At 28.9% G+C, this 15,849-nt stretch overlaps 1 protein-coding gene across 1 annotated transcript in view; it reads right to left on the bottom strand.

The window, feature by feature from the left end:
* The window catches only part of LOC107452130 (uncharacterized), an 81,758-nt gene extending 75,550 nt beyond the window's left edge, over positions 1–6,208 (bottom strand). Inside the window, exon 1 of the mRNA XM_071180129.1 lies at positions 5,961–6,208. The gene's annotated coding sequence lies outside the window, so the exon portion shown is untranslated. The remainder of the gene's footprint in view (positions 1–5,960) is intronic.
* Positions 6,209–15,849: the final 9,641 nt, after the last annotated feature.

Consider the following 15,849-nt stretch of genomic DNA (forward strand, 5'->3'; position numbering starts at 1 on the left):
GGTTAGAGTCCCTTTGCCGTCAGACTAACCATGAAAGGTTCTCGTGGTCGAATCCCAACGATGGCTGGTCGATACGAGTCAGCATCCGGCTGGCACCGACCACAGTGCTGACGTTAAATATCTTCAGTGGTAGACGGATTAGAGGTTAGAGTCCCTTTGCCGTCAGACTAACCATGAAAGGTTCTCGTGGTCGAATCCCAACGATGGCTGGTCGATACGAGTCAGCATCTGGCTGGCACCGACCACAGTGCTGACGCTAAATATCTTCAGTGGTAGACGGATTAGGGATTAAAATCCCTTTGACATCAGACTAACCCTGGGAGGTTTTCGTGGTCTTCCACTCCATGTAACGCAAATGCGGATTAGTTCCATCAAAAAGTCCTCCACGAAGGCAAATTTCTCCCAACGCTAGATCCAGGAGTTCCTTTGTCTTCTAGATCGGGTTCAAAATTACAAGGCTACGGAGTTAAACATTAGTAGTCGTAAACTCAAAAGTTGGGTCGGTTATATAATAAAATAAAATATATTCATTATATAACATAATGTCAGTCCATAGATGCTAAGCAAATTATTAAGCTATCCATTCCGAAAGAAATCCCGAGAAGCATGATTATATTCTGAGTTCTCTCCTCCTTTGGAGTTGATAGTCGATAGGATTTGATTACGAAGTGAGACCGCCAAGCTTTTCAGATATGCCGCATCCAATATAAGCCACTTGCTGAGGATCTATTTGATCTGCTAATTTGATCGTGCAACTCCACCTTATTACCGGGAATGCCTATCTCGGTATTTTACCTGATGTCATAATATGTCCGAAAGAATTTTTATCGGGCCCAAATACGATGATTTGTTGACCAATTAAGATGTAATAGGGCTTATGAGTTTTCATAAAGTCAGTTCATTCTACCAGAAAAAAGTATGGTCAAAACTACCAGAATACAGTACAATTTACAGTATTTGTGACTGTATGTGAGTACAAAAAGTCTCGGTAATTTTTACCATAGCGCTTTGGTAATAGTCATGATAAAATTAATAATAAAATTAGTTTTATAATATATAATACAATTTGATAATCACGGTTAAATTTATTAATTTTATCATTATACCCTAGAGCATGGCTTTAAAAACATTTTTTTGATTAAAATAAATTTTCAGCTTTCTATTTTTTAATAAATGTGCGGTAATAAGAACTATAATTTCTAAAACCAGAGTTTTTCTCAAGTATGTATAAAAATTGTAACATTTACAATAAATTCAAAACAAATATTGACTTGGTGCGCATTTTTTTTTTATAAATTACGAATAAATACTGTAAAAAAAAGGAAAATAATATTTTTCAAATAATATATTTTTGTTATTGGAGTTGAATTCATAGAAAAATTCCTCAATACTTATGTAAGATACTTGCCTTATCTCAGACTGTGCTAATTTTTTTTTTGTAATTTGATAAAACATAATGCAATAGGTAAATCATTTTATAAGGCATAACCTTCTGTTAGAAACACTGTAAGGAAATATTATCAGAGAAAGCAATATGTTTTTATATTGGTTGCGCAATCATTATACTGAATCAATTTTCATGATAATGTTCATCTCTTTATAATCATTATATTTATTTTTGTTAAAGTTTGAGTCATAGAAATTATTCTATTTTACAAACATTCATGAATTATTTCTAATTAAAAAATCAAATTTTTACATGGTGACTCTCCGTAGAACTATCTTAAGTTAGCATTTTATGTAAATAATTAAAAAGAAGCGGTTTAAAGAAGGTTAATAAAAAAATCGTGTAAAAATTCCTTTCACAAATTTCTCAGAAAACATCAAAATATTTTATTCATACTATAATCCCCGTATTTGTTTTCATTAGTTATGTGTAGGAAGTTCATTTGTAATGCATTTAAACGAAGATTCATTAAAATAATTATTTTGAATGAATTATTCTTACCACATTTTATTAAGGCGTTATTTTTTCTACGTATCAGAAAATAATGCTAGAAAATTGTACTGATTGATTAAGACATCTTTCCACTGATAATTGTTTTTCTCCTTAAGAGCATTAGAGAAATCGTGATTTGTCGTGAGCTGAAAAATTAACTAATTATTATCTGAGTTGATTTAGAAGTCAGCATATTGTAAGTTAAAGAAAAGGTAGTTTTTCATATCTTAATCACATATCTTAAATACGTTCCAAATATATTTCTTAATAACATTAATGGGTTCATGATACCATAGCTAATGAAGCACATATAAAAAATTTGTTGTCGAAATGATGAAGTTTTAGTTTAAATATATATACATATATTTTGAAACGGTTCCTTTTTTTCCGTCTCAGACGATAGGAACCTTATTTTTGCTCAAATAATAATGATAATTTTTATTTTATTCCTTCAAATTATTGCTCTCTACCAGATTCCCGAAAACAATGAGAGAGAAAAATACAGTAAAAAATTTTAATATCTGAAGTTTTGACAAGTGAAAAGGTCAAATATACACTAGTTATGAGCTCAAACATAGACTACGAGTAAAACAGTTCATAAATGTTATGATGAAATCGATGTAACAGATTGAAAATGATAAGGTAAAAAAAAACTTAATTTGAAACTAAGAGAATTAGCATGCAATTTCATAAATTAATTTTTAAAATAGTAAACATTATTGTTTTGTGAAACTAAGCATAAATAGTGTTGACTACATTAGTTTTTTATGCAACTTCCTTTACTAGTTTGCTGTTTTGTTTTAATTTTTATCAGCAATTGAAATAAAGCCAAGAGAAAAAATTTTTGTGCGATCAGTCTTAACGAGGTGTGTGAGTTTCTGCATATGAGCTGGAGAGACTTTTTTTTATAATAATTACAATTAAATAGAAAACAATAAATATTGTACTTTTTTGTAGATTTTATAATTAAAAATTATTGTAGTACTATTCTGAATATATATACATACATTATAAGAAGTTAATATTTCAACTTAATTATTAAAGCACCAGAATCACGAAAGGATTTCAGTTATAGCAAATCAGAAAATTAATAATAGATTGGGAACCCTTGAATAGTTTCCATACTCAGTCAGGCTCTTTTATAGCTGTTCTGAACAGTACGTAATCTGTCCCAACCTGTCAGCGATACTCTGTTTCAAGTAGCAAAGACATAAACTTTTCAACTTTTCGTTTTTTCAGTTTTCTTTGACTTGGACTTTTTCAACTTATATGTACAAAACAGATCATGCTCTGTTGGCAAAGCTCCGTAGATAGCGTGAAGTACATAATTTGACTTTAAAATATTGTATATTGCTAGAACGTTAGAGTATATATAGAACGTTAAGAACTCTATAGAACGTTAAGAGGAATCGATATCTATATTTAGGCACTCTTTTTGAAAAATAAAAACAAAATAGGTGAGTTCTAAACAGCGAGTTTGCTCTATCGAGCATACATTTCAATACAGTTCTGAAAATACCAGAAATTGAAGCGAGCATAGAAAACTGTAATCTCCATCAATCATAGTTATGTGCAGTATTTAGTTGCCCTGTCTTCATGGAAAAAACATTTCAAGTAAAAATACAGTACTGTATTGTAATGACATTTGTGGTAAAATAAAAAAAAAGCAATTCTGGTTAATAAAACCAAAATATATGGTGTTTGATCCATTCATTTGGTTGGCTTTCCTTTTATATGGTAACGGTTTACGGCCTTGTTCTGAAAATTGTAGTTCGTATTACCTCACATTTATTAAAAAATATATTTACTAAAAATATAAATTCAGCCGAATAAATTATTTTTATGCCAATTTTTCTCTTAATTAATAATTATAAATTATTCTTATGCCAATTTTACTTTCTCTAAAGTACCATAATAATATTACCAAATTTTACCAAATGTTTCAAATTTTATCACGCATTATAAAATCTATATTTCATTACTTATAAAAATCAATATCAAAATGCTTCGGTAAAAATTACTGAGCTTTTTAATGTTTCCATTATGCCGAAAAGACGGTAAATTTTACCATATTCTGAAATTTTGACCATATTTTTTCTCATGTATGCTTCTTAAACAACTAAATTTTTCTAATGGATACATACTCTAATTTAAAGTAACAAAGTTTTCAAACGGAGTCTAGCTTATTTGTGTTAAATATAAAATTATCACAAATAAGATATTATATTTGGAATAATAGAGTATTTGTTTTACGAGATGGAAATTTTTAAACTGATTTTTTCCAAAATCTGCTTAATTGAATCAATTGACAATTTTGCTATAGTGTCTCTGTTGTGCTTCCCCAAAATCATGTTTCAAAATTAGCGACAGATAAATCTCAAAAAGCGATTAGTTACTTTATTTTTTTCAAATTTTACCCTTGACAAGTAACTTTAAAGTAATATTATTCAATAAAAAGTATTAAGTATAATTTTTATATATCTATTATTTATGCCATCCGAATAGGCATGACTTTCTCTTAGACTTATGAATAATATGAAATAAAATATACGTGATAAAACTTAAAATTGGCAATCTTTAAAGATGTTAAAGTGTTACGGTAACATTCCAACTTTGGAAAACTGGAATGAGTCAGGATGAAACCTTCAGGTCAAATTGTCAGGTTATTTGTCAAATAGACCGAAAAATAATTATAAATAAGAGATACATGTTAAATCTGCAATAACTTTATCTACACCTGCTATATACATGTTAGATACATATCATAGAGTTATCATCAAACCCATCTTTAACCTTTACTAATATTCCCCATTTCCTTAAGATCTGAATATTGATGTATCATTTAATTTTAAAATTTCAATAGAAATATTAATTCTCGCTGCCAAATTTCGATAAAATGTGTCGATTCATTATTTTTTTATCAATCGATCTTTTATCACTTAAATATCCATTTTATTGATCGAAGGTTGAAATATATTACCAAACGAAATTATCTTAAGAATAAATAAATTAAGAATAGATAAAGAAATAATATTTTTTTCAAAGGAAAATATTCTACCTTGCTTGGATAAATATTTAATCCGAAGCAACTGAAGCGATAAAATATTATTTGATTAAAACTTTATTCACTTCAAAAAATATATATATTGGAAATAACAGTCGACGTATTTCAAGTGATCAAAACTAGGAACCCATTTTTCAGTGCTTGAAACAAGTTGACTGTTATTTCCAATTTGCATATATTGGAAATGAACGACGTATTACAAAACTTTAGTACAAGAGCATCTTACATTTAGTTTTATTTTTAAAATAAATGACTTACCTGTATTCATTACCAATGATATATTGGATACGCATATGAAATTTTTACAAACTCAACTCTAATAATTATAATTTAAGAAAGAACATTTCCTCAAAATTAATAATCTCTTTTTCTTTTTAAGTAGAATTACGGTAGGATTTGTAGAAATAACGATACCCACTCTACTTTAATGTTCAAAAGACGAAATAACTAGGACTGAACTCATTATTTTTAATATATTTATCGCAAATAAAATGCAGAAAATTTTGAAATATCCGTAACTCAAACTCACGAAATTTTCATAATCATTTAAAAGACAAAGCTTAGTGTAAGAGCACCTTACAATTACTCTAACATTTCAATTTAATGACTTGCCTGTAGTCAGTACTCATGACGCATTAAACGCAGGTGTGGAAGTTTAATCAAACTCAACTCTAATCATTATAATTTTTAAAAAAAATTCAAATTGATATTTTTATTTTATTTAAAGTTTTATTAGAGAAGTATTATTAGAAATGAAGATACCCCCAATGATTTTTTAATATTTAAAAAATTAAACAATTAGCGCTTAACTCATAATTTTAAAAAGATTGATCCTTTATCAAATGTAAAAAACAATGAAATATCCTTTCATCTAATACTAGAAATAATCATTTAAAGTACAACAATTAAGATAACAAAAATATATAATTACACTGACATATATAATCAATGACTCACCTGTGTTTAATACTATCTCTCAAAAATCTTTAAAAATCCTTAATCTGTAATATTTTACAGTTATTTTAAAACTGACGAAATTATATCATCATGATCTTCTAATAATTATGAAATATGCAAATCTTAAAAAGTAGGCAAAGTACAGAAAGTCCCCATGGACATTGATAAATCGGTGACTTTTCCTTCTCTAAGTGCAATCGACGAAATAGAGAATTAGAAGTGTTAGGATGCGGATGAAAAGGTGCTTTAAAAGGGATCCGCCGGGAAGCGGGATGTAAGGGAGCGCAGTGAAAACAACATTTCGTCCTCATAGACATATTGCGCCATCTGTCTGATAACAGAAGAACTCTTTGTTTCTTAGAAACCTTCTTTATGGGAGATCATTTGAACTATACAATAGAAATACCTTGAACGGGAGAATAGAAAGCAGTAAAAGCAGAACCATGGGAAAATGTATTAAATGCATTTATCATGTTTAAGAAATGTGAAACTGTACTTCGAGTCCAGTAACTTTTTTTTATATTTTTTGATTGCATAACTTTACATATAAAGTTTAAAAAAAGGCATTTAAACAAATATTTGGCTCTTGAAGGTCACATAATTAAGCGATATCAGAGAATTTTGTTCTTATTTATTTATTCATTTTTTATTTATAAAAAGAAGAAGAAGCATATTGTTTATTTTTTTAGGAAGTTTTAACATTTCTTTTTCAAAGAACGATAAGGACAAAAAAAAAATACTCCTTTAAGTCAAAAAAAGGACATTTTCAGCTTCTACTAAAAATACGATTATTGTTTGGTGTTCAATCCTGTCCAATTTTTAAACAATTTTAAACGGGAACTATTTGTCCCACCATTATAAGCGCCTTATTAACAAATAAAAACAGTTTATAAAGAAAGCAAAAAACCTTCTATTGCTAATAGCCACTAGCACGCTATTTAAGACCTCCAGCACAATTTACTCATCCTTCTAAATTATTTTTTTCGCTCAACTTTGAACCATTTCCGATAAATATGAGAGGAAATTTACATGTAATTTGTCTATCGTCAACCGCAACGCTAACCTTATTTTTAACAACTTTGCTATAAGCGTTGTGAAGCCCAAATTTCGTTAACATTAGAATTCAAGGAACCGTAACGTTTTGTTAACTAAATGTCCCGATTGTGTAAAACTAACCCAAAGCTCAGATCAGAGGCTCTCAAACTGCACTTTGTGGACCACATTGTTCTTCGCAAATCCTTTAACAGTGAAACTTCTCCCAGCGAAAAGTTAGAACATATGTTTAAATTAGAAACGAAAATTGCTAAGCATTTTTCTTTTAATTTAAAAATATTTCCTTAGTATGATCTTTAGTGCTCTCGGTGTGTGTGAAAAAAGATAAGTTTCAACTGCTTATCACCGTTCATGGGAAAAAATACCTTTTTTTTTCCAATGCCCACCAGGAGAATGACCTTTCATCATACAGGAATCTGAAGGGCAGATTTGTTGGCTACTCTTTCATGGGCACCCTATTAGGTGGGCCATCGTTGTTCCCACATAAAGGACAGATAGTACAGAGAATGAAAAAACATGAATGTCTTGCCCAGGATTCAAATCCAGAACCTATCTGATGCAAGGTTAGTTCCCCAACCCCTACACAGGCCTGTCGGCGCAAAAAGTAACTATAAAAAGAAATTTAGTACTTTTTGTGTCGATTTCTGGTCCGTTATGTGACTCACCGAACTCATGAGACTAAAGGCGGCAATAAACAACGCTATCAGGATTGTACAACTTTATCTCCTTGCCTTTCTCCTTGTACATAACTAAAGCAAGTAAAATTGTGTAAGTAATGTAACAGTGACACATCAATAAAATAATAAACTGATTATCTTACAATCTATTTGATTTATTAGTTTTTTCTCTATGTCTTTACTACTTGGAATGAAAAATTAGGCCAAAAATGAAAGTTTTAAAATGTTGGAATCTATTGTATTGCAAGATAAATGAGTAAATGCTATTTTTAAATATAGTATACGGCAGCGAAAAAACATTTACAACTCTATTTCGAATATCATATTTAAAAAGTGTTGCAAGACAAAAAAAGTTGGAAGATCTCTGGTTTGCATATTAGTTTGACTTTGTTTGCTTTGACTCATTTTATGTGACTTTGTTTTGGTCTGCTTTGATTTTTATTTATTTGAATTTTTTTTTTCGATTTTATTTATTTTATTCTGATTTTGTTTTGCTTTGATTTGACTTTTTTTAAATTTGACTTCTTTTTTATTTTCTTTTACTTTGATCTGATTTGACTTTGTTTTGATATGACCTAGTTTTGTCTTGACTCAATTTTTACTATTAATCCTTAATCAGTCTATTCATCAGCGGAATATAAATTGTTATTTTCTCTTTTATAATTCACTAATTTTTTAGACTTTCTAGCATAAAAAAAGGACGTAAAATGAAAGTTCAAACATCCTCGATACTTTATTAATCTTGGTTCTAATATATAGATCAATCAACTGATTCTTGGTTTAGTGATAAATAAAACAAGAAAAAAATAACAAAATAACATCAGTGTATGTGTTCGAAAATCTATAAGAAGTCAGAATTGAATAATTTGAAGTCAAATAAATAAGTGAATATCACGAACACATGGTTCGAGTTTAAATACTTAAATAGAAATTAATTTACTTTGCTACGTCTTATCTGTGAGTTACAAAAAAACAAATTTATCAGCAATAAGAAAAGAAAGAATGAACCAGAATTAAAGAATAGCTAATTAGCAAATTGAGTGTAGATTAAAATTATTTTATTTGAACTAAGCACTGCAGCTACAACTGTATAAAATTTGACTATAATAGATTACCATCCTCCATATTTGGCATACATAAGAGACTGTTTCTTTTAAAGCATTGCATTTCATAAAAATATACATTGAATTTCTAAACAAATATGAAAATGGTTACAAAGCGACAATTTTTTTTTTCTTGAAATGTTCAAATAAAATATGCAACACGATATTCGTAAATTTTACTTTTTAAGTAATTTAACTACCGTAAACCGGGGCGAGTCTACCCATCCAGGGGCGAGTCTACCCATTTTAGTTTTATTTAATTTTCACTATTTTAAATTGCAAATAAAATTTTTTTTACCGACGGAGGACTTAGTTCAGACTCTAAGGAAGATNAAATGTTCAAATAAAATATGCAACACGATATTCGTAAATTTTACTTTTTAAGTAATTTAACTAACACTTATTCACTTGACAAAATCCATATTTTACATAGAGTAGTCATTTTTCCAAGAAATTAAAATTAGAATATAAAAATATAAAAATTAGTCTTGAATGTCCCTTATCTTTCGGGCAAAAATTGCGAAACAAAATAGAAAAGTTAGGAATTAAAAGTTTTATTTAACCTTTTAAATATATTATATGCAAAATTTCAGAATTTTTCATAAACCAAGCCATGCATTTTTCTTAGATTTAAACATAAAAGTTTTAAAATCATTTTTATTTTATGTAACTCGCTTCAAACAATATTTCCTTCAATAAACCGAATTAAATGTTTGCGCGAAATTAAAATTACTATTTTTAAACAAAAAGAACTACATTATTTGAGAATCCCAAATTTTTAATTACGTTTTGACTGTCAAATTATATTTTAACGAACTATACTTTCTCAATTAATACTTCAAAACCGTTATTTTAAAATTCGTTTATGTTTAGAAATTCATTCAAATGTAAGTTTATAAATTAACAAATAAATACGCTTTAAAAAATTATTTAATTTAAAATCCTTTTGTTATCTTCAATTCCAAACATAATTTATAATTAACTGATAAAATGTTTCTCATAAGTCTATCACAAGGTATCAAAGCTAAGAAAATTCCTTTTCTTCGCAAATATAAGTTTAATGAATGACAAAGCTACCAAAGATTATTAAAATGAATTCGAAAGGGATATTTAAATAAATGAAACGATAGATTTTGTAATCTATTTGCTCAAATTTATACTTACATCATCTAAATTGCCGATAATAAATTATAGTAATGTTTCTTTAAATATTATATTTCTAAATGTCAAAGAATATTAGTAAGTATAAACTTTGAAACAAAGAGTTGATGAAATTTAATTTAATGCAAAGTTTAGCATTTAAAGTAATAAAACAGAAGAATCTGGTAAAATTTCATATTATTCGTAAATTATGCGAAAATTAAGTATATTTATACAAATTAAATCGTTGGAACCTTTCACTTTTAATTAAAATTTTTAGATGGGATTGATCTGTTTGTGTCTAGGGTTCGTTTAAAAATATAGCTCTTTTCATTCAAAAAAAGTAAAAAGTGGTACCACAAGCGGTTTTTTGTAAGATTTATTTTCCAATCAACCTTAATATTATGTAAATACTTATCCGTTGAACTATGCAGTACTTTTTCGAAGCAAAAGGTAACAGAAACAATCAACTACATTATATAGCATTTTAGTATATAGCATATTTAGCGTTGCGTTAACCTAAATAAAACTTAATTATAGTGCTAAAAATTACATAAAATTTACAAAATAACAGTTGTTTGAAAGAATTAGTGCAAATATATTACTAAAAATATGTTTCTTTTTTTATGTGAAAAATTTTTACAATAAAGCAAAAACTTGGTACGAATGCGCGTTAAAGTATGTGTTTTTGTTAAACAAGCAACATAAAGTTAACAAATAAGTTAATAAACTATAACAGCTAAGCAGTTAAAAAGTTAATAAAAAAAATGTGTCTACATAGACTGTAAAAATTCTTAATTTACATCAACACAAAAAATGGTGGCAACTATACTCCAAATTTTTTTACAGTGCATTTATACTGTAAAAATTAGTAAACCTAACACAAAAAATGATGACAATTATTTTACATCAAAAGTAGTGTAAGAAAAACCAGAACGGTAAATACTGAAATAGAAATATGTCTTCACGAAATCTTGTGAAAGTTTCACATTTCTCACCAAGTACACTCTAACACCAAGTACAATTCTTGGCCTTAATGGAAACTAGAACTATTTTTTACACTACTTTTGGTGTAAAATAATAAAGTAGTTATTTTGGTGCTTAGTTACACTGAAATTTTTAATAACAACAAGACCGAAACGCATAGGAGTCAATAAAGTTATTTTTAAGGAACAATTTAAAGTAAGAACAATTATTTTAGAGTGCAAATGTACCCTATTTTCAAAAATAAAATTAGTTTGTAACTAAAGCAGTAACTAATAACAAAGAATATTTTGAAGAATTCGAGTTCCACATAACAGAACAGAAGTGAATAGAAATTAAGTACTATAAATTATTTAATGCAATTCACAGATACTTAAAAAGGAAATACAATTATCCATATTTCACAACCAAAACCAAATACACATTTTACATGGGGAAACTCTTTTTTATGCAACATTTGTTATTATTTATTATGTTATGTCCATGTTTTGTTATAGCAACGTGTAGGACAACAACCAACTTCCGTCATCATGTATTCGATTGTAAGCAATATAGGGGAGAGTTGGATAAAACGGGATAGTCGGACAAAACGGGATATCTCGCCTAGGGACTAGACTATTGCAGCTATATAGCGGACGACGACAGAAACTTGTTATTTGACTGTGATTATATCATTTTCAGTGCGTACCGTCTCGAGATCACTAATTGATGGAAAGTTGTAGATCTCAGAACTTTTTTACTCCATTTTTTTGCCACTTTCCACAGTTACGTGCGTTGTTTTTCACATTGTACTGCCTATATATATAGGATTACAATTCCGGTGAGCATTACATTTAATGAAGCATTTATTAACGAGTATTCTCATGTCTAGTCAATCTAATTTTTCTTTCACGTTTAGGCAGCAGCCATGTTCTCTTTGAAAAGTGTCTGAGTCTGACAAAACGGGATACTTATGAGTTGGATAAAACGGGATAGAGTTTTTTTTTATATCCCGTTTTATCCACCTGTTTATTTGTTGGCCAAATACTTTTACTATATTATTATTACTATATTGAAAGAAAGGTAAAAAAGGCTCGTACAAATACATTGACCACTGGATTGGCAGCAGAGAAAAAGCTGGACAAATAAGAGACAGTATTCAATGCTGAACAAGAAAAAACGCGTGAGCATGTACTAGCTTTAGAAGAGAGATTATTTGGTATAATTCTAACGGGCATACGAATGCCAGCATTTGAGTGAGCTGAGAGAAACAATATTAAGCATAATTTTAACACAGGGGAAAAAATAGCCTTCCCCCCACATACAACTCATCGCCTTCAGTCCCTGGATATCAGTTTCATGGCTCCACTGAGCGCGTATTATGAACAAGAAGTTCGAAAGTGGCTGTTCAACCATCCAGGTAGGCGCGTTATAATTTAAGAGGTTACAAAACTGTTCAACGCAGCCTACTCACGGGTAGCCATTGCAGAAACTACCATTAAAGGGTTTAGTAAAACTGGTATAAGTCCTTACAGTCCTGGCGTCTTCCCAGATCACCTGTTTGCATTGTCTGTCACCACTGATTTAACAGCAAGAACTTCCAGGCATTGAACACCAAGCTGATGTGTGCAGTTTTAGGATTATTACTCTCTTGTTATCGACCTAAGCTACCCTTTTCCATCCTTCCAAAGTGTGTTGTACATGTACCTCAAGTAAAAGGACAGTTCCCAGAAAAAATAACTGATAAGGGAAAGAAGAAAACTGTAGTAATAACATCATCTCCATTTAAAAGTGAATTATAAATGGAAGGGAAAAAAAGGATGATTAAACAACAGGAATGAACCAAGAGAATTGAAGAAAGGACTGCTAAGAAATCCCTCTTAAGGGCACCAGACGCATCTCGACAGTGAAAATTATGGAATAAGTGCTCATTGTTGAAAACTCATAAAATCTTTAAAAACTTATGTAGCATCAGAATTTTTGTGTACTTAATTATAAAACAACAGTTTATATAAAAATGTTCGAAGCAATAAAATCCCATAAATGCAATTTTTAGAAATTTTGCTTTACAGTTTTCTGTCAATTAATTATGTTTTTAGTTAGTTTTACACAAAAAATTAAACATGTAAACCCTATCCCGTTTTGTCCGACCCAGGTGTGCTAAAACGGGATATGTGAGAGTTTGGAAAATGATTTTTTTTCCTATTTCACAGTCATTAAAATTAGTTTAAAATATGTTTTTTCTGTGCTTCAATAAGTGATGTAGCTATAAAAAAAATAATGTGTAGTTCTCTTTAACAGATTTTCTGTAGTAAATAAAAACAATAATGGTATCCCGTTTTGTCCAACTTTCCCCTACTTGTATAATGCCAAAGTACGTCAATTAAAAAATTGTGTTTATGAAAGCGAAAATAGAATAATGAGAATTCCCGTGAGCTACATGTAAGCACTCACCATTGTTGTTGTTTAGAATGAACTACACCTTTTTTAGAGTTTATAAACACTATGAACAGGCTATTCGGTGTTAACATGAAAAAAAGTGTTACTTTGCTCAATTTTTTTGAGTTGTTTTACACCAAATATGCCAATTTTAAAGAGATTTTGCATGTCACTTTTTATGATGAATGAACAACTATGTACTACTTTTTCGTATATAGATTACTTTTTGTGGCTTATGAGTTAAAAAAAATTACAAATTTCGGGAATAAAAGCAATTTTTTTACGAAAAATTAATTCATTTTTATAAAGTTTCAATAAAAAGATATTTAAATGCCAAGAATTTTGTACCATCAGGTGAATTTCACCTCAGTTATCAAAATTTTTGCACCCCTGAGATATTTATATTTTTTTTCTTAAATATGTTTTTTTTTTCATTACATTGATTACATAATATCTTGTTTAAGTTTGACAAAGTTTGTAACTCAGAACTTTTCTTATACGGTGCAAACCGTCAAAATATTGTTTTAAGAAAAAAATACATGAGCTTCAACTGCAAAAACATTTCCATAAATTTTAAAAAATATTTATTTTAACTTTTAATACGTAAAAATTATCGCTATTCTGTGACCTTTATTAAATATTTTTAAAATTTTTTGTGGTATTTGGAATATTTTTGAAAAATTCAAAAGATATTTTAAAGATAGCATCACACGAATATTACAAAAATATTGTTCTAGAAGCACACCAAGAGCAATTTAACACCAGGAGCAAATTATTATCACACAAAAAATAATTCAAACGCAATTCGAGAAATATTTCAAAATTAACTTCCCATAAATATTTGATTGTCAACATGAATAAAATTTTTTTACAAGATTTCGTTAAGAGTATCTTTCTATTTTCGTATATTTTTTTTGCTCATCTGAAATGTAACTGAAATTTTTTTTCCCTTTTCTAAAATGTAACTGGGTTATTTATTTTTAACCATTGTCATCTAAAACGTAACCGGGACGCTTTTATTTTCCTTATCTAAAATGTAATTATTTTTTTAATCCATTAGTGTCTGAAATGTAACCGAGACGTTTTTTTCCTCATCTAAATTGTAACTGATTCTTTTATTTATTATTGTTTGAAATGTAACTCTGACGTCTATTTATTTATTTTGCTCTTCTAAAACCTTAACGTGGAGTTAAGAATTATTAAAACATTTGGATGCACAAAACTTCAAAAATTTTAAGATTTTCTTTTTCAACTTAGAAAGAGCTTTTATTTAATTTTCCTTTCGATTTCCTCCACATTGAATTATTTCTATTCAAGATAACTTTATCATGTTTTTTTCCAACTTATTTCAAAACCTATTAACGAAAAGTTTATCAAATATTAGAAAAAAATATTTTTTTGTTATTTAATTTAATTGTTTGGTAAGAAATTTGCAAAAGGTACTATGGAATTAATGACAAACACTTTAGACGCTTGTTTTTTCTAGTAAAGCAATATGAAATATACGAAAAACATTTTAGAAGTTGCTGTGAAACAGTTCCAAGCTTTACTGTCGAGGAAATCATATTTATTTCAACTTTCTAAAATACAAGCTTCTGTTTTAAATTCGACAACTAGAAATAAATTTGTAGAATAACTTCCGAATTTCTCAACCAAGCTATTTCTCGCCATGCATACTGGTAGAAACAAAAGAACAAACTTTTCCTTGGGGGTGATTCTTTGCGCTTACTCTGCTTACGAGAGGTACAGAAAATGTTCTGGAAGCAGGAACTGTTCGTCTGCGGAGGAAAAACTGCATAGAAAGCCACATAAAATGCAATGTCGGAGTAAAGTATTTCGTTGGCCCCAAAAAAATAAATAAATAAACGAATAAAAACATAGAGAAGTAAAAAGTCCTTCTTGAACACTCAGGGAAAAAAAAAGAGTCGACCAGGAAAAGTTAGGCACTTTCCCTTACGTGTCTTGAATTCGAAAATTCGACTGGGGGTGAGAAGAAGCATGAATATTTCAAATCCGAACCTGGTTGGTGAAAAAGTTTCCAACCCTCTTTTTTTTTAAGAGAACACTCACAAAATTCGGTGAACACATGTTTCGAAACGAACCCTGATAAATATTTCAGACTCAATTTTTTCTCAGCAGTATTTAGATGTGACTTTTTTCTACATAAACATCGTAAAAAATGAAAATTTGATAACTTCTTTCGCTTTCAAAAGTCTGTACGAAGATTGTGTGAAATAAAAAATAGCTGTATTAAAACTTTAATTTTGAAATTAAAAATATTTTAATCAACAAAATCATGCTTCTTAGAAAGATTAAATTACATTTGAAAAAATTAAATATTTGAAGACTTTTTTGTCTTTACAAGAAAATTAATGCAGAAGCTACTTTAATAGTTTACAAAGGAAATCTGCAAAAAAAAATTCCCATCTTTCTACATAGGTGTAAAGTAATTTGCAAGCCTAAGTGTCTTTATATATGCTACTTCATGAAAAAAAAATTACTAGCCATCAATGG

Source organism: Parasteatoda tepidariorum, chromosome 4 (genome assembly GCF_043381705.1).
Source record: "Parasteatoda tepidariorum isolate YZ-2023 chromosome 4, CAS_Ptep_4.0, whole genome shotgun sequence".
NCBI lineage: Eukaryota > Metazoa > Arthropoda > Arachnida > Araneae > Theridiidae > Parasteatoda > Parasteatoda tepidariorum.